The following is a 25,717-nucleotide window of genomic DNA, read 5'->3' on the forward strand; positions in this document are numbered from 1 at the left end:
CCGGGAGGAGGCCCGGGGGCCGAGTTTCGTTTCGTTTCCGGGACCAGCCTGCTGCTGGTGTTACGTTTTTAAATTTAGCTCCAGGCGAGGCGCTCTGAATGCCGGCGCAGGGTCGCCGGCAACTGGAAGGGGCCGCGGCCTCTCCCTCGCAGCTCCGCTAGTGGTAGGTGCTCACAGCGCGCCGCAGGGCGCCGAGTGACGCGGCGCGGGGCGGGGTCGTCGGGGCCCCGCGCTCTGTCGCTGCACCCAGCGGCCCTCCGTGGTCTAGCGAGCGAGCTAGGACTGGGTCTGCGTGGTGTGGGCCCGGACAACGGGTGACGCCCGCCACACCGCCAGGGCCGGGGGACTCTCCTGGAGCTAGTCCGTGTTAGGGACATTAGCAGTCACGTCGGAATCCGAATCCAACTCTTAGGCATGGTCCTCAATTATTTGTGAATATATATTGGTCATCAGTTGCATTCTATGTTGCTATTGATGTCAGAATATATGTGCATTGTGAGTTATAAGGGATGTCCTCAATTTGGACTCCGTCCTCATCACTAAAAGAGGTGCACAGTTTTAGGCTCAGAATATGAATTTGTTGTTTTGGAGAACGCTGTAATGAGGTAAAAATTTAGACATTTATTTAAAAAGTTAGAACCATGAAATTTGGGGGTTTAAGCTTTTAAAAATAACATTTTAATTGAAAAGTGATGTTTGGTACATGGGTTTTAAGAAGAAAGTACATATTCCTTTCATACTTTAGAGAAAAGCATGGGCCAGGCGCAGAGGCTCAGGCCTGTAATCCCAGCTCTTTGGGAGGCCAAGGCAGGCGGATCGCCTGAGGTCAGGAGCTCGAGACCAGCCTAACCAACATGGTGAAACCCCGTCTCTACTGAAAATACAAAATTAGTTGGGTGTGGTGGTACACATCTGTAATCCCAACTACTACGTAGGGAGGCTGAGGCACAAGGATCACTTGAACTCAGGAGATGGAGGTTGCAGTAAACCGAGATCCCGCCACTGCACTCCAGCCTGTGCTACAGAGCTAGACTCTGTCAAAAAAAACACACACACACAAAATCCACGAAAACCTAAATTTCTTTTTTTTTTTTTTTTTTTTTTTTGAGACGGAGTCTAGCTCTGTTGCCCAGGCTGGAGTGCAGTGGCCGGATCTCAGCTCACTGCAAGCCCCGCCTCCCGGGTTCACGCCATTCTCCTGCCTCAGCCTCCCGAGTAGCTGGGAGTACAGGCGCCCGCCACCTCGCCCGGCTAATTTTTTTTGTATTTTAGTAGAGACGGGGTTTCACCGTGTTAGCCAGGATGGTCTCGATCTCCTGAACTCGTGATCCGCCCGTCTCGGCCTCCCAAAGTGCTGGGATTACAGGCTTGAGCCACCGCGCCCGGCCTTTTTTTTTTTTTTTTTTTTTTTTTTTTAAGAAAAGCATGATGTCTCTCTTTTATCCCAGATCCCAGGGGTAACTGTTAACATTTCTTGTCTATTCTTGCAGAATTTTTCCATGCAAAAACGAGTTAATATCTTATTTTTGCACAATTGAAAGAATAATATACATAACTCATGCACTTTGCTTTTCATGTTTAATCTTGAAAGTAGTTAAATTTAGCAGCACTAAATTTATCTCGGCCCTCTGAAAAGGTTTTTAACTTCAAACCTGTTTCCCATGGGGTGAGGCAAATATGCTGCAGTTGATTGCAGGACACAGCTGGTGGAGAAGAGGCCTTTCTGGCTGAGGAAAGGCGCCTCTTGCCAGTTTTGGGGCAAGGAGCAGCAGATTGGTACCGCTCTGATCTTCACTCTTGCCCAAAACTACGGTAGAAGATGCTGTGGTGTATAGCGCAAATCCCCAGGTACACCGTCATCTTACTAACAGCTACAGAAGCACCCCATTATTCCTACAGAAGCACTACGTTATTCCTGCAGGATGGGATCCAAAACCCCCAGTGAAGGCCTAAAACTGCAGATAGTACCAAACCCTCTATATACTGTTTTTTCCTTTGCATGTATATCTATGATGAAGTTTAATTTGTAAATTAGGCCCAGTAAGAGATTAACAACAACAATAATAAAATAGAACAATTTTCACAATATGCCAGCATCACTACTCTTGCAGCTATTAAGTGGCTCATGAGGAGTGACTTCTGCAGTGACTCATAAGTGACTTCTGCAGTGTGGATCCGCTGGGCGAAGGGAGAATTCAGGTCCTTTGCAGGATGAAGCTGGATGGTGCAAGAATTCACACCACTCAGAACACTGCACAATTTAAAACTTATGAATTGTTTGTTTCTGGAATTTTCCATGTAATATTTTTGGACCAAGGTCGACTGGGGGTAACTGACACCTTGGAAAGCGAAACTTCGAATAGGGGGAGCTACTGTACATGAGAAATGTTACTCATTATTCCCTTGCTCAGACATACATACCTGTTTCATTTTTCTCTGATCCTTTCCAGCCCTTGGCTATATGAATGTGTATTTTTGTGGTGGTTGTCACAATTTAGACTATTTTGTCTGCTCTTCTCACTTAACATTGTCAGAAGCATGTGCCCCTTCATATTGAGAGCTATCATTCTTAATGGAGGCATGATATTTAACACTGCTGGTGTACCAGGATTAGTTATCCATTCCCTAGTGTGCAGTATTTAGGTTATTTCAAGCTGTTATTATAAATAATGCTACAATGTGTATTGTATATGGGCCATGTATACAGAAGTTTGACACAGTGATTGATGTACATATACAAACAGATGCTTTGTATCTAAAGAAAAAAATTTAGATGCAGGAAATTATTTTTAGCAGAATACCATGTAGGTAAATGTAAAAGGCATAAAGAACAACATGATGTATTTTGCAAGGATACATGTGTATTTAAGACCATGTCAAGCACATAAAGAAATGGGTGTCTTTACATACATGTGGCCAACAAACATGAAAAAAAGTTCAGCATCACTGATCATTAGAGAAATGCAAATCAAAACCACAATTATATACCATCTCATGGCAGTCAGAATGGTGGTTATTAAAAAGTCAAGAAACAACAGATGCTGGCAAGACTGGGGAGAAATAGGAACGCTTTTATACTGTTGGTGGGAATGTAAATTAGTTCAACCATTGTGGAAGACAGTGTGGTAATGCCTCAAAGATATAGAGCTGGAAATACCATTTGACCCAGCGATCCCATTACTGGGTACATACCTAAAGGAATAGAAATCATTTTATTATAAAGATACATGCATGTATATGTTTATTGCAGCACTAGTCACAATAGCAAAGACATGGAATCAACCCAAATGCCCATCAATGATAGACTGGATAAAAAAAATGTACGTATACACCACGAATACAATGCAGCCATAAAAAGGAATGAGATCATGTCCTTTGCAGAGACATGGATGAAGCTGGAAGCCATTATCCTCAGCAAACAAATGCAGACACAGAAAACCAAACACCGCATGTTCTCACTTAAAAGTGGGAGCTGAACAATGAGAACACATGGACACAGGGAGGGGAACATCACACACTGGGGCCTGTAGGGGGAGGGTGTTGGGGGAGGAGATCATTAGGGAAAAGAGCTAATGCGTGCTGAGCTTAATGCTTAGGTGATGGGGTGATAGGTGAAGCAAACCGCCATGGCACACGTTTACCTATGTAACAAACTTACACATCCTGCACATCTGCCCTGGGACTTAAATAAAATAATAAAAAACAAACAAAAAATGGGTGTCTTTAATATGGAGAGGAATGGGAGAAAGGAATGGATAAGGAATGAGGGGCAGGAGAAATTAAATGAGAGGGCCAGGCTCATACAGGTAATGGTCACTATACTCTGTGAATGAGAAAACAATGAACTCTGCCCTCTCTGTAAATAATTTCCTTTATCGTTAAAAAAAATTATGTAAGTACCTTTTTGAAAAGGGTACCATTACTGATAGACTGACTCCAGATCCCTATTGTCTTCAAGGTAAAGTCTAAGGTGCTAAACTTTGAACACATGGCCCTTGAGATCCGGTCCTGGCTGGAATCCCCAGCTACAGTTCCCACTACCTACGTCGCTCTCCATCCAGTCCACAGTGTGGCCACAAGGAACTGCCTGTGGTTCTCTCCTCTGTCACATCTAGCACTTGGTATTGTGTCCCCAATGCTGAGGCCATTCTGTTCTCCACAAGCCTCGTTCCTTCCTTTGTCCCTTACCCTTTACCACTGCCAGGACAACTTTCACTGATCCATCAGGTCTCACTAAGTGCCTTCTCTTCCTGCCTCCTAATACCCTCCCCAAGAATAAGTGAGATGCCTCCAATTTCACCAGCTAGAGGAACCAGTCAGTTCCTTGAGGGAAGAATAGCATCTAGTAATTCACCACTATATTGTCAAAAAATAACAATGGCTTCACTGAGTACTAACTATGCTGAGCACTGGACTGAGCAGTTAATGCAAATGACCTCTTTCAGCCCTCCAACAGCATTAAGGGTAAGTATTATTGAGTCACCCACATTTTACAGAGGAAAAATGTAGAGTCGAGAGAGATCAAGTACCTGCCTATGATGACATGACTAGCAAGTGGCTGAGCAGGAATTCCAACCCGGGCCTTAGGACTCCAGAGATTGAGCTCTTCACCTTCCTTCCCTCCCTGGTGTCCCCATGCCTGGGACAAAGTAATATGGAAACATAGCATGTGTTCAGCAAATATTTTTTGAGTAAATATTTATGCAGATAGCTAGGCAGTCGTGGCTTGTGGTATTCCCAATTTTATAAATCAAAACAAATTGATTATATCCAGTTGATCATAAAATAGTCTGTGAATTACTTGCAGTGCTAGTCTGTACTAGTTAGTCTAACAAGAGACAAGCAGGTTGTTCTTCAAACAATAAAAAGGGAGCAGCAACTTTAACACCTCTGAGTAGAAAATTTGCGACTCTTCTAAAGGCTGGAAACAATAGATGTTTGGTTTTTAGTAAAAAGAGAAAAAAGAAAAACTGGGTGGAGCACAGGAGAAGAAGTCAGTGCCAAATAACCTTTAGGAATGCTTAGTGGTAATTAGAGCAGACATTGTATCAAAGGTAGTGGAATAATATTTTCTCCTGTATATTATTAGAAACCTGTAAGATTGCTTCTTTCAAAACAAAATTAAAATTAAAATCCATGTTTATCACCATTTTTCTCAGGAGAAATGGTTGTTCTCTTTTACCAAATTTTCCTGCCATCAAATGCTCATCGAGTGGCAATAGAGAAAGCACCACAGTCCTCAAGCATCAGATTGGGAGAAGAGTTCGCTGTCAAGTGCATCAACTATGTAGAAAGGGGACCAGGGAGTATGAGTAGCACTGAATCATTTTTTCTGGGAAGAATATTCCCTTTCTGTTCTCTCGTAACCAACCCAACCTAAAATTGAACTGTAGTTGGCAGTGTGACAAAAAGGCACACATAAACCTGTGAGCTCTGCCCATTATAGGATAAGAATGACTGAAGCTATTGAGGAAGGAGAAAGGGCAGCCCCTGACACCCAGAAGCTGGCCTGGCTCTCATAGGCAGACCCTGTGATTCTCCTATTAGACATGAACCATCTCACAGAAAACCAGCCTCTGACAAGGCTACTTTGAGACTATGATTAAATAAGACCGAGCAAGGCCAATTCATAATTTTGTCTAAGCACAGACAAAAGCAAGTCACTGTACCACCCACGAAATACCAAACACCCTATCTCTTGGCCAAAATGAGTGCTACTTCTTTACCAATGACAACTTTATTCTCACTATAATTTCCCCTTCCTATAAGAGTAAGTGAGATCCCCCATTACAGAATTACTCCGCTTTCTAACAGCATCCAATCTAGAGGGAATCCCTGCTGCCTTTGACTCTGCCTCAAATCACCCAATCAAAGCCCAGATCCTATAAGGTCCTTTCTAACACCCTCTTACTGAAACACCCGTGATTCCCGTGACGTGTGTTCTCCCTCGCTGCAACAAGTAATGAACCAAACGTGTTCAACTACAGGTGACTTCCTGGCTTCCTTGGCTGAAGAGTATTGATGCTATGTTTACACATTTCCATATGCGTATATGTGTGTATAGAGTTATAAGTGTTACATTTATTTATATAAAATCAAGGTAACTAGAAATTTAGGCAATTCAAACTCCAAAGTATACTTTTCTGGCTGAAGTATCTGTAGAGACAGACTACCAGAATTAAATCAGATAATCAGATAATTACATATTTTGCTGCCTGGCACCCTAGTAACCATCATACAATTCATATAATTTTAATAACTTGATGTCCTAGTTATTCTCACCTAATTTGCTTTTATATATGCTATTAATATTTTCTACAATGCAGTGTGTTTGAGATTTTTTTCAAGCTATGCATTTTTTAACATGATAATAAATGGAGAAATCAAAATGTTGGTTACTTTAAAAAAATTGTTTTTCAAAGCAGGATATAAACTTTTATAGAAAATATGATCACAGGTAAAAAGAATAATAAGAATAAAAGGGTGATTACTAAAGTCTAACCATAGTTGCACTTGAATCATTTCAACTATGATATATTTTCTAACATTTTTAATATTTTTAATTTGATGGTGGAAATACTATTAATTTCTGGTTTCATTTTACCCTGTTCTTCCTCTTAGGTGCCTAAACAATGATATCCTGATTCGCTTTTGGTAAATCTTAATTACTTTTACCAACAGTCTCTACAATTAAGAGGCTTAAGGAGACACGCATTACTAAAATCAAAGCTGTTCATATCTGCTGCTTTCTCACTGTAAGTAAAATACTCTTCAAATAGTAATAAGATATTTTATTAATTCATGCTAATAAAACATCTGTAAAACAGGAAATGCAAGTACTAAATATGGTTTGTTGCTTGCCAAAGATTAACAAATTTTTCTGGTAATGTGAGCATTTCACCCAATGTTTTGCTTAAGAGCAAAAACAGGTAATATTGACTGAGTATTTAAAGAGAAAGTGTTGTAACTTCTACAGAATAATGTCAATTTCATGTTGACTTTTGCAATTATGTTGATCCTGAAAGAGCAACATTTCTGAAACTTCGTCTTCTTCATTTGTTCACTACATATCTCTAATTATTTGAGAATGTAATTCAATTAATAAACAGATTATTCTTTAAAAGTCCTTATAATTTCTCTATTTTTAGCATAAACATGCAGCACATTTAAAAAAATTTCTTTATCAAAACCTTTAGGCAGAGTAAATGAGTCTTTTGTATTTCTTATTAAGATTATACTAGAGGTGAAGATTGTAACAAAGCAAGCATCCTTTTTCTGGATTTGGAAAGAAACCAGAGATTTAAAAAGGATTTAATATTGAGTTAAAATGTAAAGGATTGCTCTGTACTTATAGACTACAATATTCGTTCTGTAGGATTAATTTTGAGTTAAAATGTAAAAGGATTGCTCTGTACTTAAGGACTACAATATTCGTTCTGTAGTAATTTCCATAGCAATGGCAGTAATTGATTAAATTGTAACTAAATTGACAAAAAAGTGGCAAGCCTATAATGAAACAGACTCCTTGTCACCTGCTTGTGGATGGGCACTCTCCAGACATTGCTATCTAATTAAAATGTGGATTAAGATTTAGAAAATTAAGAAGTATGAACAAGCTATGGCATAACATTTGTGGTTTCAGAGTTAAACACTGAGTTAAAAGGAGCTTTATTGCTGAATTGATGTTCAAATTGCTCAGACCGTAAGTATAGACTGGGACAAAGAAGGTATAAATTTGGGGATAGAAGAAAAAAATACTTTTTTGTTTTTTACATTATCTGAACAGTAGAGGTTAGGACAATGATTAAAAGGAGTGGCCAAATCTTTAGACATCCCTTGCTGAACTTTTGAGCATTTTTTGTTTGTTTGCTTGCTATTTTATGATGTCAGTGTATTTGAAGTTGCCTCCGTTTCTTATTTCTAACATCAGATGTGTCTTCTCTGAGCAAACATCCAAATGACATTACTGTGGTAACCATGTACAACTCAGAAGTGATTTTCTACCATTTTTTCCGGGAATGATTTATTTAATAATAAACTCTTGAAAAACAGAAGCTACTTTACGTATGCTTCATATAGCAATGTCCAGATCAAGCCATCATTTTTGGAATCAGTACACAAAGGCATTGTTGACTTCATTAGGTGCAAATAGCAGCCTGCCTTTCTGGGTATGCTGGACATTTTCAGGCAGGAAGTAATGAGATGGCCCAAGTACATAACACTCCTGCCTCAGCAGCAGAGCCAACTCCACAGTTTAGTTTATTCACTAAATGTGGTAACTCCAGCAGGGGCGGGGGCACCTCTGGGCCCATTGCACTGATCCTGTTACTTTTCTTCCTTAGTTTTATGTTGTAAACCAACTATCCCCGAGATTTATTTTCTGATCTTTTTTTACTATTTCATTTTCCATGTTGGATAAATAAGTTCAGCAGAAGCACATGTTTTGATGATTTTGCCTAGATTTGCCACATTAAGACTATAAATTGTAAAGAGACTCCTTTTTTTTTTTTTTTAAACTTTCAATACACTCTTCTGGGATGAATTCCTAGAAGTCAGTAGAAGCTGTTGCTCTAATATCTTGTAGAGCCAGATGGGAATGGGCCCTATAAGGAGGAAATGTAAAAAGAATGGCTACTTCAAATGAGAGTTAGAAGTTTTTCATAAAAGACAGGACATAACATAAGAATGCACTAGAATCTCCTGTAAATTTGTATTTGATGCTTGGCCAGTCTCTTTTTCTCTCTCTCTCATGATCTGGACCAATCTGAATTAGCTCATCAATATTTATTGATACCTACTTTGTGCCAGACACTGTTCTAGTTGCTTGAATTACATCCATAAATAAAACATATTAAAATACCTACCCTCCTGGAGTTTATATCTAGTAGAGGGAGACAGACAAACAATACACGTAATAAATACATTCTGCAACATGATAGAAGGTGGCTGGTGCTGTGGAGGAAAGAAATACAGCAGAAAAAGGAGGTCTGTGAGAAAAAAGAGGAGGGTCGCTGTTTTAAATAAAGTGGTCACAGTGGACTTCATAAAGAAGCTAACATCTGAGCAAAGACTTGAAGGAAGAAAAGGAGTTAGGTGTGTGAATACCAGAGTGAAGAGTGTTCCAGGCAGAGGGAACAGCCAGTGGAAAGGCATTGCAGCTGCAGCCTGCATGGCACGTTCAAGGACAGCAAAGGAGGCTGTGAACTGAACAAGAGGGAAAGAGCAGTAAGAGGTAAGGCTGGAGAAGTGAGGACCTCACGTGCCATTGGCAGGGATGAAATGGGCTCCACCAACGGGCTAGCCAAGGGGTGGTAAGAAAGCATATGTGTGTATAGGAGAACAACTTCAATCATTATGCAGCCAAGGGCCAAATCTAGAACAACTTCAGTTGCAATAAAAAACCCGAAAGAAGCCTGGGGTTTCTCAAAATGTTTTTACTGTAATCCACAGTCAGAAATACATTTTTAGGATGACTTTGCAGTCACACAAAAGATACACACATTATTAAAACAAAGGTTTCATAAACCTACACACGTTGTGCCCAATGTATGCTAATATCTTTGGTACTATTCTAATCTATTAGGTTTCTTTTCTTTATTCAACCCTAATAAAATCTATTAAATTGATTTTATAACCTAGTAATGACACTTCAAAAAGCATTGCTATAGGCAATGTGATCATTTTGGCTATACGCTAACTGGATAACATAATCACATCATTGTCAACCCTGAGCACACTTTGGCTAAAAACCACATTGGGGCTAATTACTTTAAACAGAGAACCACCATTAGCTCATTAATCAAAATACAATGTATATATAAGATATTCTGCTTTCCTGACAGCTGTCATTATGTAAAAATATTGTGTGGGCTGGGTTACCATGAGGAAATGTAAAACATGTGAAATTCGGGTACATCATTTCTGACAGGCAGCCAATATTTATGGTAGTTGGCTAAAGAGATTTTACTTCAAATAAACAAATGTTTAATGTTTCCATAAACACATAGACATGACCCTAATTAGTAAATTTATTAATAGATTTTGGTTCATTATCTCCACACCAATCTTTAGATATATTTATTTTTAGAAAACAGTGAAAACTTTACAGCCGTGTCTCAAAATATTTTGAGAGTTTCTTAAAATGTTTGAAAGCAGCATGATTTTACGAGTGTATAAGCATTGGTACTTTTCCAAACTGTTAAATTGCCCTTTCAAAACTCAAAATTCATTTTCAACTAGATTCTGGTTTTAGATATTTTTTTCTGCTGCAGAAAGTTCTTAGATTTACCATAAGATGGGTTCAAGTTTTTTAATACAGTCATGTACTACATGATGACATTTCATCAACAACAAACTGCATATATGACAGCAGTCCTGAAGAATATAATATTGTATTTCTACTGGACCTTTTCTATGTTTGATATGTTTAGATACACAAAGACCATTGTGTTTCAATTGCCTACAGTATTCAGTACAGTAACATGCTGTTCAGATTTGTAGCCTAAGAGCAATAGGCTACAGCATACAGCCTAGGTATGTAGTAGGCTACACTATTTGGGTTTGTGTAAGTACACTCTATGATAATCATGCAACGATAAAATCACCTAATGATGCATTTCTCAGAATGTGTCCCTGTTGTTAAGTAACACGTTACTGTAGATCCATAAGAGAAACCTTAAAAGCATACTGTCTTAAGTATAAGAAAGTTCCAGAGTGATACGTAAACTGTGGTATGATTTACATAAAGAATATGAACACTTAAAAATGGTGCATATTGTATATGGAATTTATGTAGATATCCCATGACATAAACATGTATATGATATATATGTGTATATGAGATATGTTCATTATATATATTTCTGTGAATATACATATATATTATTTTTAAACTTGCCAGGAAAAAAAATGTCCCTGACTTCAGAATAGTCATTACTCTTTGGAAGGGAAAACAGGCAATGGTACAAAGGCATCATTCACCTCTATCTATAATATTTCAAATTTTAAAAGAAAATATTTAAAGCAAATGTGACAAAATTTATCTCTACTTTCTGTATGTTTCAAGAAGAGCTTACTTCCTTATAGTCAGTACTGTAGATAGTCATTTATTTTCAAACAGAGACCAGATATAAAACACAACACCATGTCTTTAACTTGTAAAGAAGATAAGCTGGGAATACATGTTTTTAAAAACAGTTATATGGTGTGGACACAGTTTTCAGCGAAGAAAGCCCTAGTTCCTGTTTTCACTTAGGGTTGTGATAAAGGGAACAGACTTGAGTGGCAGACAGAGATTTAGGTTAGATATTAGAAATAACTTCATATTTCTGCAAGACACTTAAGACTGCCTGGGGATTTTGAGAACAAGAACTTTGCTGAAACAGCTTAGGCCCTACCCTACTTGGAACTAGAAGAGATTATCAGTGTCCTAGTGGTCCTTTAAAATTTGAGATTCTGTCTGCCATTTCTATAGGCATGAAGATCTTAACTGATCTACTCAGACTCTACAGCAAGGCAGAAAGAAGGAAGTGGAAGAGAACTAAAACAAACAAACAAAAAAACTTAGTCCTCAGCCATCAAGAGCCTGTTCTAACATTAGAAGCTAATGGTACTCTAACAGGACAGTGGCAATGAAGGCCCTGGGGAGGGGAGGAAGGCAAAGAGGGCACCACTTCACTTGTACTCCAGTTATTTCTATCCATCAATCAGTAAGCTTGTAGAGGAGCTTTCATCTTCCATATGTGCAAGATGCTCTGTAGAATGCATGTAAGAAAGAAAAACATCATTGCTTATTCTTAAACAGCTTATAATCAAATTTGAAAAGATCCACACATTAAATACTGAAAAAAACAACCTGTAACACAGCAATTGGTGGCACAGTTGTGAAAGCAAGAAAAGGTAAGGACAATCAGTATGGGCTAGACTCATCATGAATGAGAAGGCATTTATAAAGAGCCCCATAGGTTGAATGGAACTTTAACAGTCATGGGAAAGTTGGTTGAGAGGGCATTTCAGATATAGGCTAAAACCTATAAAACACAGGCTAAAACCTGAGGGAGGAGTACTTCTGAATATCAGAGCATGTTGTTAAATGGAAGTTTCTGGCTATAGTGCAGATGTTTTAGAGAATACAGGAGGTGATGAAGTGAAATAGCTGAATAATTGGGGGTCACAGATTGCTTTTTATTTATTTGTTTTTAAATTTTTAATTTTTGGGGGTACATAGGTGTATATATTTATGGGGTACATGAGAAATTTTGATACAGGCATTCTATGTGTAATAATCGCATCAAGGTGAATGGAATACCTATCATCTCAAGCATTTATCCTTTGTGCTACAAACAATCCAATCATCCTTTTTCAGTTGTTTTTAAATGTATGATTAAATAATTATTGACTACAGCCATGCTGTTGTGCTGTCAAATACTAGGTTTTTTTCATTCTTTCCAACTATTTTTTTTTTTACCCATTAACCATCACCACTCCCCGCCACCTCCACCACTACTCTTCACAGCCTCTAGTAGCCATCCTTCTACTCTCTATCTCCATGAATTCAGTGATTTTAATTTTTACCTCCCAAAAATAAGTGAGGATATGCAAAGTTTGTCTTTCTGTGTCTGGCTTATTTCACTTAACATAATGACCTCTGGTTCCATCCATGTTGTTGCAAATGACAGGATCTCATTCTTTTTTATGGTTAAATAATGCTCCAATGTGTGCATGTACCACGTTTTCTTTATCTATTCATCTGTCTATGGACACTTAGGTTGCTTCCAAATCCTGGCTATTGTGAATTGTGTTGCAATAAATATGGGAGTGCAGATATCTCTTTGATATACTGATTTCCTTTCTTTTGGGTTTATACTCAGCAGTGAGATTGCTGGATCATATGGCAGCTTTATTTATAGTTTTTTTGAGGAACCTCCAAACTGTTCTCCATAGTGGTTGTACTAATTTACATTCCCACCAACAATATGTGAGTGTTCCCTTTTCTCCATATCCTCGCCAGCATTTGTTATTGCCTGTGTTTTGGATATAAGCCACTTTAACTGGGGTGAGATGATATCTCATTGTAGTTTTGATTTGCATTTCTCTAATGATCATGATTTTGAGCACCTTTTCATATGCCTATTTGCCATTTGCATGTCTTCTTTTAAGAAATGTCTATTCAGATCTTTTGTCTATTTTTAAATTGGGTTATTAGATTTTTTTTTCCTATAAAGTTGTCTGAGTGCCTTACATTTCCTGGTTATGAATTCCTTGTCAGTTGGGTAGTTTGCAAATATTTCTATGGTTTTTCTCTTCATTTTGTTGATTGTTTTCTTTGCTGTGCAGAAGCTTTTTAACTTGATGTGATCTACAAAATACTTTAAAAATCAGCCAGAGAATTCTAAATATGAGGACGGCAAAAAGAAACAAGTGTCTGTTCTTAAGTAGGTCAAGGATATATTGAAAATGACATTTCAAAGTCTTCTTTAGCCGCAACTTTCACAATTATTTCATATGGATTCTGCATAAAATAAAATTCATCTTGCTATTTATGCTTTTTCATATTAAAATGTAGGGTGTTTTGTTAACTGGCTACTTGATTATTTTATAACACACTTAAGAAGCCTAAATATAATCAGATAAACTCAACATCAGTAGGACAACTGATGCTGAACCTTAACTTGGAGCTTTCAACTTTTTCCCAAATGGTTTGTCCTTTAGATTTTCACTGCATCTGAGCGCTGTGAGCTAGTTATTTCTCAGAAAACACCAATAACAGTAATAACACCTAATATGGCAAAAATAAAAAATTCTGACGTCTTAACTATAGACTCTTAACAGTTTTATTTCAGATTCCCAATACAGTGTTTATATAATGCTCATGTGCCATAGAGAAGAGATGCTGGAATTGAGTGTGCAGCCTCAGTGTACCAGGACAGCAGGTCAAGCACAGAACTGAAGCCTTGGGCTCTGTCCTATCTCTAGGTCTAGTCTATTGTTTCTTAGTCATTTCCCCATTGTAGGTTTACCTAAAAAGAGGGGATTAAGCTGAATAAACTAAAAGAAAACCACAACATTTTTCAGCTCAAACTTTATAAAACTACATTTGTTCATGTTTTGGGAGTTCCAGCATGAGCCTAGCTTGACATTGTAGGGCATAACAGGGCCTATTTGTCGGGTGGGTAGGAAAAGTCTAGTTGCATAATTCTCCCAAGAATTCTCTTGGGAGAATAACCCACTAAAAGAGTTGAGCTCACACCCTTGGGTCAACCACAGTGCTCTAGCACTGGAAAAAGAGGACAACATTGAGTTATATTGTTTACTACTCAGAGCTTCTTCTGGCCCAGTCCCTGGGATTAGTAGTTAAATTCTAGGAACATTTCAGAGACATTGGAGTACAAATTACTCATAAGACCACTTAAATTAATTAAGTAGTTTCACCTATGAGGAATCAAAATACCTGACTCAAGCTACTCAAGCTTGTGTATGCAATAAGAACATTTATCTGCCTCACTGGATTTCAAAGGTAGGGCAGCATTAGTTTCATCCTAAGACTGGTTCTCCTTGTGCTCACAATATGGCTGCCAGTGGCCATGGGGGATATATACTTCCTGGTTTACAATGTAACGTGAAATATGAGTCTTTCCTTTTATTCTGCTTATTTCATCTCAGATTATGGTGCCCGTCCCTGTACTAATCTCAGAGGGTGGAAGACTGCCATTGGCTTCAACTAATTAGGTTCTATCCCCAGTGATCCAGATATGGTCAGTTTCCTCTGAGGTATTTGGAAAATAGGTAGTTTTCTGATAATTAGTTTGGTTCTCTAAAGTACTAATGAATATTTTGCAGAAAGTGAACACCTTCCATGACTCTGACTGGTGTCTAGGCTGGTGGGAAAAGAGAGCATCTGCTGGCTGATGAAATAAACTCAGCTTGAGGACATCAGAGCAGGAGGTTGTTGACAAGCACGGGTGTCTACAACAGTCTTGGAAGAGCTGAAAGTGTTACTGGCGGTGAATCTGTATAGGTCTGCAGCAACCACAGTTCTTGCCTTCTCAGAAGAAAGAATTTGGCTCAGGGACATAAGGCAGAGTGAGAGACTGAGGCAAGTTTTAGAGCAGTGGTGAAAGTTTATTAAAAAGCTTTAGAACAGGAATGAAAGGGAGTAAAGCACACTTGGAAGAGGGCCAAGCAGGCAACTTGAGACATCAAGTGCACAGTTTGACCTTTTGACTTGGAGGTTTATGTGCTGACATACTTCCAGGGTCTTGGGTCCCTTCTCCTCTGATTCTTCCCTTGGGGTGGGCTGACCACATGTGTGCTAGTGCTTGGGAGGGGCTGCATGCGCAGTGTGTTTACTGGAGTTGTACGCATGCTTACTTAAAGCGCTCTTCTCTTACCAGTTGATTGCTCCTAGAAGGTCATATACCAGTCAAACTCTGCCATTTTGCCTCTTAATGCGCGTGCTTGAACCCACTGGCCCAACTCCGGAGATCTTATCCGGAAGCTGCTGATGACTAGTTTCAGGTGTTTTCTATCTATTGAGAGGCTGCCTTTCCCTGGCACCTGGGTTTATCGTTCACTGCTATTGACTTGGGCTGAAATTACATGTTCCATGCAGCTGGAAGGAAGTTGCCTAAGAAAAGCTATCAAACACATGTGAGGATTGGAGACTACAGCAAATGTACAAGTGATGAACCTGCTGGCTGGATATGAGATGAATGAAAATTCAAGAAATATATTTGGACAGACCTCTAGAGATCTGGCAAAAATAAACAACAGCAGACACATAAAAAAGTGTTTTTCCTTGATTCATGGTATAATTATTCTTCAAACTATGAATCTAACCCATTTCTTGATAGGTGAGTTTGAACTGCAGAAATTCTGGTTCAACTTTTACCTCTTCTGATGGCATCATTTTAATGTTAATGCATGTTGATATATGTCTCCTTTCTTTAGCAATAGGACTTCCTTGAGCTGATTAGAGTAGCTGTGCCATCAGCAAAAACCTTACCTTAATGCACTACTTTAAAACCTTAACAATCTTAATGCATCTACTTTGCATGTAAACAGGGAGCATGGCTGTGGCCTAACTGAATTTCTATGCCTGTAAGTGTGGTTTCCTGAAAAAGAAAATGAAACCCTGTCTCCTTGTCTTTATAGCATGCATGCATGCTTTTTTTTTTTTTTTTTTTTTTTTTTTTTTTTTTTTTTTAATCTGTGCGTCTGAGTCACACTGAACAATGCTCTTTCTACTCCAAAGGGGGAAAATAAGTTAAATTTATGTTTCATGCCTGTAAGGCATTTTAAAGTTAATCGGGCCCTTTGGGCCTAATTTAATTTGTGTAAGATTGCTGTTGATGATTAGAATAGCTATTTAAGATTTTTGTTAACAGTCTGTTACGTGGACTTAATGGAAGCACTCCAAAAGCAGTCTGTTCACTTTCCCCTGTCAAATTCAGGTTACAGAGCCTTCGCAGATGTGAGTAGACATCAATATGAAAAGGGGATAGAACACAAATTAAAATCAGAAGTGTACTCAAACTGCCAGTGTTGAGCTTTGGTTAAAAACATCTGTCACATAAAAGCAAACACTCAGAGCCGTTATGTCTTGTAACAGTTGTCTTTATTTTTGATATCTTTGGCATTTTCATCATTTTATGTTAGTGCTGTCTTTGGAATTTTTCATACAAGTGATTGCTTTTTTAACATCACTGATTTCTCTACACAAACATTTGTAAGGCTTTTGTCCCAACACTACAAAGAGAGAATGCCCAAGCAGAGCTGGAACTCTAATGGTCTCATAGAATCTGAAAAATCGGCTGACCAGGGCAGAGCACTTTAGTGAAGTGAATGTATTTGACTCATCCTGGCCAATATTAGATCAAACTTTCCCTTTGATTCCTGCTACAAGGTTATTTTTCGTCGTTTCAAAATTCACAGCTACCATTCTTATTTTACAGATGGCCGTGATCATAAGCAGCCCAGGTCTCCCTTTGGTACAATCAAGGAGATTTCAGGATGCTCTTGAGTCACTCTCCTGATATTTGTTATAAATCATATATATTTTTTTCAGAGTTAAGACTTTATTTCTCTCATTACTTTGTTTCATAGCTTTTACAGTTTCATTCCTTTATTCTGTTTTCATTTTCTGTTTTCCAGGCGTTGTATTTCAAAACCATGGCCCTTCTATTTCCTCTTTCTTATTGTTTTTCTATTCCGTGTCCGCTTCTGCCTTCCTTAATTTTCTTTCCCTTCCTTTACTCTCATTTCTTTTACAGAGTGAGTGATTTCTGTGAAAGCTTGGCAAGTGTCTCATGAGCTCCCGCTAAGGATGCAACTACCAAAGGCAAGATCAAGAGACAAATGAGCACCACCTCCCCCAGCGCCATGTTCCCCTGCCCGGGAAACACCACCTGCTTCCTATGTGGCTGGAGGGGTGGGGACTCTGCACAGCAGCGAAGATGCTAGAGATTACAGGCAGATATTTTGCAAATAATCTTTTTTAAAGTTATTGATTCATGTAAGTGGAATATAAGATTTATGTTAATCCTATTCCTTAAATCAGAAATCTCTAATGTTATACTGTTTTATGCAGTAGGTAATTTACATTAAGAAAAAGGATTTTTAAAAAAACTAATAGGAAAGTTTGTGGATCATCCCATCCCAGTCCACTTTCTTTCTGGTCACCCCTGACTGGTCACCTCAACCTTCTGCTTTCTTATGCTGCCATTTGCGCCATGAATGACATTATATCAGTTCTCTCTTTCTCTTTGTTCAGAACAAAATCCCTTTTATAGTAAAGTGGAGAAAATTCTCGATGCCATGAATGCTGAGTGAGACTCAAATACAAAGGCCCTGCAATCACATTTCCCCCATAATTAATTATGTAATTATAAAGCTTTGTCAAGCCATTGTATTCCCCCTCAAATATATTTTGAAGAATTTTAAAGCTTTTGTTTCTATACCCCTGACAATAATGATAAAACACCCTTACCTCTCCTATTTCCACGTGTCTATCACCTTTTTAATAATACTCTTGATAAAAACATGAGATCACTGATATTAAAGTAGAAAGGTCTTGCAGCTTTTTTCCTATTTACTTTGATTTGTGGAATTCTAGTTTGATTGTGGGCATCCTTTATACGGCTTGCTCCACCCTCTCCTGTGGAGCTGTACCAGCTGTGACTCCTGTTTTAAGAACTATGTTCTCTTCTCTGTTGCAGACCTATGTTATATTTGCCTTAGTGCATGGGCTGCTGGTCCATGCTAATAGCTGGCTCTCAGGGGAAAAAGAAAAACCATCTGTGGCATCTGCCAATTTCTGTGGTGTAAATACTCTCAGCTCTGCCAATTTCAAGCCATCAATTTGACATTGCTGAACCCAAAGTTGGCAAGGGGTGTGCCCAATTGGCTTTTGTGAGCAAGTAAGAGTTGTCTTGGGGATTATTAAGCTACTCAAGAAGCATTTGCCTACTGGCACCCACTGCTTTTTTAATGTACTCTGGGAGGAGAGGGTATATAAAATAGTGCTCTTGGCTTAAGGGGTTTACATTCTAGCCAGTGAGAAACAGTCCAAAGCAATGACCAGAGAAAGCAGAGTGCAACAGTGATCCACAAACTCCACTGAAGGGATTCAGAGCAAAGCCCTCAAGAAAGGCACTTTAGCAAAGAAAGTGTGTTTAAAGGATGCAGAGGGTTTCATGACATGGAGGAAAAGGGGAAAGGCATTCCAGGCAAGGGAAGGCTGGAAGGTTGGAATAGACATGGAGTGTTCTTAGAAGAGACAAAACAGAGTCTCAGTCACTGAGACTGCCTCATGATCCAAACAGGAGGTTTTTGGTACTATGACAGAATATTCACTTCCCTGTTTACCAGGTACTTTTACACACATATTTCTTTTGATCCTTCCTATAACTGTAGGACATTGGTAGAATATAATAGGTGTTATTATTATTATATTCACTTAGCAAAAAAGTATACTTAGAAAAGTAAGAAAACTAAGGGAAGTTAAGGGCCCTTGTGGACCCTTTTAAGCCAGGCCCAGAATGCTGTCTCCCGAGCATTGCACCCCAGTCTTATCACAGCCCAGTCTGCTCTGAGGACCCTCATTAGGCAGTCCTTCCATACAGTAGCCTCTCAAACTGCAAGACCTTTCATTGCATGAGCAAGATCCATTTTTCCTTACAATGAAACTGAAGAACTGCCTCAATGGCTTTACAAAGAAAAGCAAAGTCTATTTCTCTTCTAATGCCTGTCCTGAAAAGGGCTTTGGGGGCATGGTGCAGTGGAAAAGTCACTGAGCTGGGTATCAGAAGAGCTAGATTAAGGTTTGGGATCTGATTCAGGTTTGGGATGTATTGGAGAGCTCTGTGATATTGGGCAGATGGCTTAACATTTCTGGGTTTCCGTATGTCATACAGAAACTGATGAGTTTACTTGCATGGCCTCAAATGTTCCTTTTATCCCTGAAAAGCTGCACTTCTATATATACTAAAATGCCAATCAAGAACTATATCATTACATGGGCCTCCAGAGAAGCCGGGGAGCCTAGAGGAGTTGAGTGTGTTGAAGGTTGAAGCACAATTACCTTACAAAATAATTTAATTGAAGTTGTTGGATATTACTTTCTCAAGATGGGCTTTTTTTTTTTTTTTTTTTTTTTTTTTTTTTTTTTTGCCTGGGTAAGAATGCAGTGACATGAACATGACTCATTGCAGCCTCCACTTCCCAGCTCAAGCAATCTTTCCACCTCAGCCTCCTGAGTAGCTGGGACTACAGGCATGTGCCACCACACCCAGCTAATTTTTTCTTTAAATTTTTTGTAGGGGGGGGTCTCCCTATGTTGCCCAGGCTCAAGATGGCCTTCTAATGGAGCCAATATCTATATATTCATTCAACATATTGCAAATAAACTTTGGAAATAAACCAGTTATGTGAAATAGAGAAGTAAATAAATTATTAAATGAATGGCCTTACTTTATTCTTTCTCCTCTGCAGGCTTCTGCAAAAGACTTGAGACAACTCACGATGAAGTGCTCTGTATCAGTCAGGGTGATATTGATTGCAAGGGACAGAAACCCAATCAGAAACTCACTGGAGTCATGAGGAACACTTATTGGCTCAGATAACCTAACCATTGGATGGGCAGGGATGTATCTGGTTTGGGAGCAAATAGTACCAGGTGCTGAAAGTAGCTGTCTCAGACTCTGGTCTATCTGTCTTTCTGTGTCACATTTTTTCACACCTTGGAGGTTGTGGCCATCTGGCTTATCACTGGTCAAGAAGATGCCTCCTTCAATAGTTCCTTGATTTCAATTTGAAATAATGCTAGTGAAAGACTCTGGCCTTTGGCAAACACCATGGCAATGGTCTGAGAGTGGCAGAAGGCAGAGGTTGACTGCATTAATAAAATGATAAGGTTGGGTTGGGACAGGTGGGGAGAAGGGTTTATCTAAAAGAAGGTGCTGCTGCTACCAGAAGAGGGAGTGTTTGGGCTGGAGGGACAAAATAAAACATGTCCACAACAAATACATAAATAGAATCATTAAATAAAGCGGGATGGGATGGAAATGAGCAGGGTTTGTTGTGTAAGAAAACCTAAATTAATTATGGTAGCTTCAGTTTAGCTCTCACATATGTGAAAGTCAAGGTAACACAGAGAAACTTATCATTTATAAACAAAAGGAAGCAAACATTCTCCTATGTGTAAACTGTACTATGATACTAAAATAGGTTTACAGGAGTCATTCAGTGGACAACATCTTCCATAGTGATTTTCAAAAACGATGCAAACAATTTTTATTCTGTAATATCTTATGTCAAAAAATTATATTTAGAGCATAATGTTAGCTCATATTTCTTTTAGGTCTTCATGGTGTATTTAGGATGATAAATAGGTATATCTGGGGAGATAAATCCAGGTATATAGCTTTCAGATGATCAAATCTATTAACACATCCAACTAATGGACTATTCATGATACCACATTTTTATCAATGTGTAAACGTTATGTTTGCTCTCATTTTGAACTTTTTGTTTGTGTAGAAGACTGGAATGATCATATTATGTGACACTGTGTTGAAGAGAGTCACTAAGAAAGAGGTAATGTCAAGTTACAGGGAAAGTAAGAAAGACTGGAACACACTGGGACTGCCGTAAACATAAAAGACAGGCATTCAGAACAGTAAAGAATTGTACTCAAATTGTTTGAGTACAAACTGTGTGACACTGTGGCACTGTGTTAGGGAAACCAAATAGTGTATTCATTGGCAATGTCTTTTATGGATACCAGGAGATATTGTTAGTCAGCTATAGTGCAATTATTGTTGATTTGTTTGGTGTATTCTTAATTTATTGAATGTTTTGAATTGTGCTAGTCCAAGTTCTAGTAAATACTAGAATGTATTTGCTACTCAAGTATTCCAGTAAATACTAGAAAGTATCCAGCATATTCCAAAAGACCGAGAGTCATTGACTTAGTAGACAATGAAAATTGTTACCTTAGTTGAACGAATTTCAAACTGTATGTGTTGTATCTCTGGGCGCAGAGGGGAGAAGAGTGACTCCATCACAGTCAGGTAGTTTCAAATGTATCTGTTGTGCATATTTGACTTGCACATGATTGACTTTTAAAAGAAATTGTCTTTAATCCAAAACAAAACACCTTGAAAATCAGTCTTAGACTGTCACTTTTATTTTTCTAATATCTCTTAGTATTCCTGGACTTTCAAAATTGTTCTATTAAGGAAATTCTCAAACATCCAAAAGTAAAAAGACAGTATAATAAACCCCATTTACACAATATTCAAATTCAACAATTTTTAACATTGTGTTTTTCTTGGTTTTAAAAAATATTTCACATAACTGATCCAAAGGAATTTTTTACACATAATATCACCATAGAATGTTAGACTTTTTTATTTTAAAAAAAAACCTGATTATAAATATTGCACATTCATAAGAGGAGTTTTCAGGAATTTGACAGGGCACACCTAGAACCACCAGGGTGGTGCTCAGGACCCACCAGGTACACCAAGGACCCACCAAGCACAGGTCCAGCCCCAGTTGTCCATCTTGTTTTATCTATTATTCACTGTTTTTGATATCATATTGCTTTTATCCATAATTATGTCAGTAGTATATAAATCTAACAGATGAGGATTTTTAAAAGCCACAAATCCACCATTCCATTATTACATCTGACAAAATTAACATTAATTCTATTATTTCACCTATTATGCAGTCCATGTTCAAATGTCCCCGATTTTCTCAAATATAAATATTTTACAGTCCTGTTGAAATCACAGAATAAAGTCCACAAATTGCATTTGGCTGAAATGTCTCTTAGGTATTTTCTAATCTATGAGAGTTCCCACTTCCCCACTTTTAGTCATTTTTTTGTTTGTTGAAGATATTGATTCATTTGTCCTGTAGAACTTCCGGCATGCCAGATTTTGCTGATCGCATTAGATTAACCAACCCATTAATCTAATAACTTGTTCCTTTGTATTTTTCATAAGCTTGCTGCCTAAGTGTGAAGCTTGCTTAGATTCAGATGCATTTATTTTGGCAAATACTCCATAGGTAGTATCATGTGCTTCCGATTGCATTCCATCACGCGGCACATGAGGTCTTGTGGTCCCATTTTTAGAACTGTTAACATTGATCAAGGGTTAAGTGTTGTCATCTAATCTACCCTTTCACTAGTGTTTTCCTGAGCCTCTGACAGATGTTTCATTGAAAATGAGGTCTGGCGTGCCCATCCAGTGGAAGCATTTTGAATTTTTTATTGATTCTTAAATGTCCTTTCTCATGGAAGCCTTCATGCCATCCAATTAAAATGGCAACTCCCTCCTCTCTATTGGCCTTCTCTGCTTTTTTCCTTCCTCCATGGAATGTATTAGTATTTTAATCTTTTATAAACACATTACTTATTTCCCCCAACCATTGTATAAGCTCCATGAAGACAAGGATTCTTGTTTTTTTAATTAGTAGACTTTATTTTTTAGATCAGTTTTAGTTTTAGAGAAAAATTGAGTAGAAAGTACATAGAGTTTCCTTATATGCCCTTTCCCATCTCACCCTAACCCCCCTAAATTTCCCTTATTATTAATATCTTGCATTAGTGTGGTACATTTTCTACAATTGATGAACCAATCTTTATGCATCATTAACTTAAGTTTACTCTTTGTTTCGTACAGTCTTATGGGTTTTGACAAATGTATAATGTCATGTATCCATATTATAGGATCATATAGATGATCCTAAAAAATCCCCTATGCTCCACCTATTCATCCCTCCTCCCTCCATCCCTGAACCACTAGCAACTTCTGATCTTTTCACTGTCTCTATAGTTTTGCCTTTTCTAGAATGTCTTACAGTTGGAATCATACAGCATGTTGTTTTTTCAGACAGGCTTCTTTCATTTAGCAATATGCCTTTAAGTTTCCTCCACATCTTTTTGTGGCTTGACAGCTAATTTCTTTTCATTACCACATAATATTGTACTGTCTGGATATACCACAGTTTAGTTATTCATTCACGTACTGAAGCCATCTTTGTTGCCCCTAAGTTTTGATAACGACGAATAAAGCTGCTATAAACATTTGTGTGCAGGGTTTTTTGTGGACACATATTTTCAACTCGTTTGGATAGATACCAAAGATTGTAATTGCTGGATTGTATGGTAAGACTACGCTTAGCTTGTGAGAAACTGCTAGACTGTTTTCCAAAGTTGCTCTACCATTTTGCACTCCTACCAGCAATGAATAAGAGTTCCTGCTGCTCCACATCCTCGCCACCTTTAGTGAAGTTTCTGTTTTGATCTTTTGCCCATTTTTAAGTTGCGTCGTTTGCTTTCTTAATGCTGTTTTAAGAGTTCTCTGCATATTTTTGATGTAAATCTTTTATCAGATGTGTTTTGTAAATATTTTCTTCCACTCTGTGACTTGTCTTTTCATTCTTTTAACAGGGACAGTAGAATTTTCAAAAACTCTGCTTTGTTTTCTGTCTTATCTCAAGTGCCTAGAACAGTGCCTAGTTTATAATAGCTGGTCAGTCTAGTGAGTGCTTGCTGAAAGTGGTCTATATGCCTTAGATACAGCTAAGAACAAAGTTGACACTTGATTGTAAAAACGAAAGAGCTGATCCAATTGGAGGACTAGTCCCCTCTTCACAGAATTAAAGCTTTCATTGACCAACAGTTCTGATTTTATCAAAACATTCATACAATTGGAAGTCTTTCTTTCAAATTGGAGGTAGTCTTAAAATAATCTAATTTTTTTACAGTTAAGACCCTGAGCCCTATTCACAGAGCGTCAATCTCTGCTCTCCCAGTGACCACTTGAGGCCTAACAGAATGACTCTCAAGTTCTTATTTCTCTGAGACATATTCTCTAGTATTTTCTTTTAGGGTTAAATAATGAAGTATTCAGACATAGAAAAGTATAAAAATATCACACATTCCTATCTTCACCATATGGTAACATTGAACTGGTTTTCACATTTTGTCATGTTTGTTTTAACTCTCTCTCATTCTCTCTCTCCTCCTCCCGTCTTTCTTGGAATAAACATTAAAGGAATGGCTGAAGCCTCAGATACCTCATCCCTACCTCTGTCTCTACCTTCATTTTCCCTCATTAGTACCCATGATAGTGAAATTGATGTATAATTCCCATACAAGTGTTTGCAATTTTTTATGTATTAATATAGACGTAACTAGCATATTGCTTTTTGTGTGTTTATAAAATGACACAAATATTATATTAATACTAACTGGATCATTCTGGGTGGTAGACACTGTGGTGTGGCCCACCGGATCTTCAGGACAAGGCACTTGCTCCCTCATTTGGAGATGTAAGCTTAGAATAGCTTCCAATTGAATCTCTCACCGAGAATTCCCTTTGACCATAAGTCTTGCCCAAAGTCACACACCATCCCTATGAGCATCCACTGACCATTGGCTGGGAGAGGGGATAGGACATTTATGACACTGGAGTAAGGGAGTATTTATTAAATAAGATTTTAAAATATAAATCACAAAAAGAAAATGAACTTGAATATCTTAAAATTTTAAAAATACCTCTGCACAATAAATGAAATCATATAGTGAAAAAGCAAGATACAAACTAGTATATTTGCACAGCAAATACAGTTATTAGTACATAAACAATCCCTATTCCTTCTTCAATAGGAAGATCTGGCCTTCCTGCCTCAACTCAGGGCAACTCTAAAGGGAGATCCCAGCTCCAGAGCTCCCCATGGGCTTGACTGAAGCCTCTGCTACAATTGCATTATGGTTCAACTTCTCCCTCTGCCAATCTCACTTTCCTCACTCCTTGCAGGGTTTTGTTTTGTTGTTGTTCTTGTTGTTTTGTTGTTGTTGTTGTTGTTGTTGTTGAGACAAGGTCTTTCTCTGTCAACTAGGCTGGAGTGTACTGGTGCAATCTCAACCTCCACCTCTCAGGCTCAAGCAATCCTTCCACCTCAACTTCCCAAGTAGCTAGGACCACAGGCATTTGCCACCATGTCCATGGAGTGGACGGGAGTCGTACACTGAAAGCTGGTGCCAGGGCAGGAGAACTGAGAAATACCCTCCCCAGGTACTCCAGGTCTTCCCAAAGTACAAGAAAGTAGCCCACTGAGCATAGGAATTAGGCAGGAGAAGTGAGAATGATTCTCCAAGGCATATGAAGTTCATCCGTTGCAAGGCAGTCCCCATTACACA

At 38.4% G+C, this 25,717-nt stretch overlaps 1 long non-coding RNA gene across 2 annotated transcripts; it reads left to right on the forward strand.

Annotated features, from left to right (window-relative positions):
- Nucleotides 1-33: 33 nt before the first annotated feature.
- On the forward strand, nucleotides 34-23,596 carry LOC105490727 (uncharacterized). 2 transcript variants are annotated; one of them, XR_011614789.1, is made up of 4 exons: nucleotides 34-163; nucleotides 6,622-6,755; nucleotides 17,271-17,512; nucleotides 19,990-23,596. It is a non-coding gene; the product is annotated as an uncharacterized lncRNA (long non-coding RNA). The 2 variants fall into 2 exon arrangements; XR_011614790.1 differs by lacking the exon at nucleotides 34-163 and adding an exon at nucleotides 297-605.
- The last annotated feature ends 2,121 nt before the right edge of the window (nucleotides 23,597-25,717 follow it).

The sequence above is a fragment of the Macaca nemestrina genome, chromosome 16, assembly GCF_043159975.1.
Source record: "Macaca nemestrina isolate mMacNem1 chromosome 16, mMacNem.hap1, whole genome shotgun sequence".
NCBI lineage: Eukaryota > Metazoa > Chordata > Mammalia > Primates > Cercopithecidae > Macaca > Macaca nemestrina.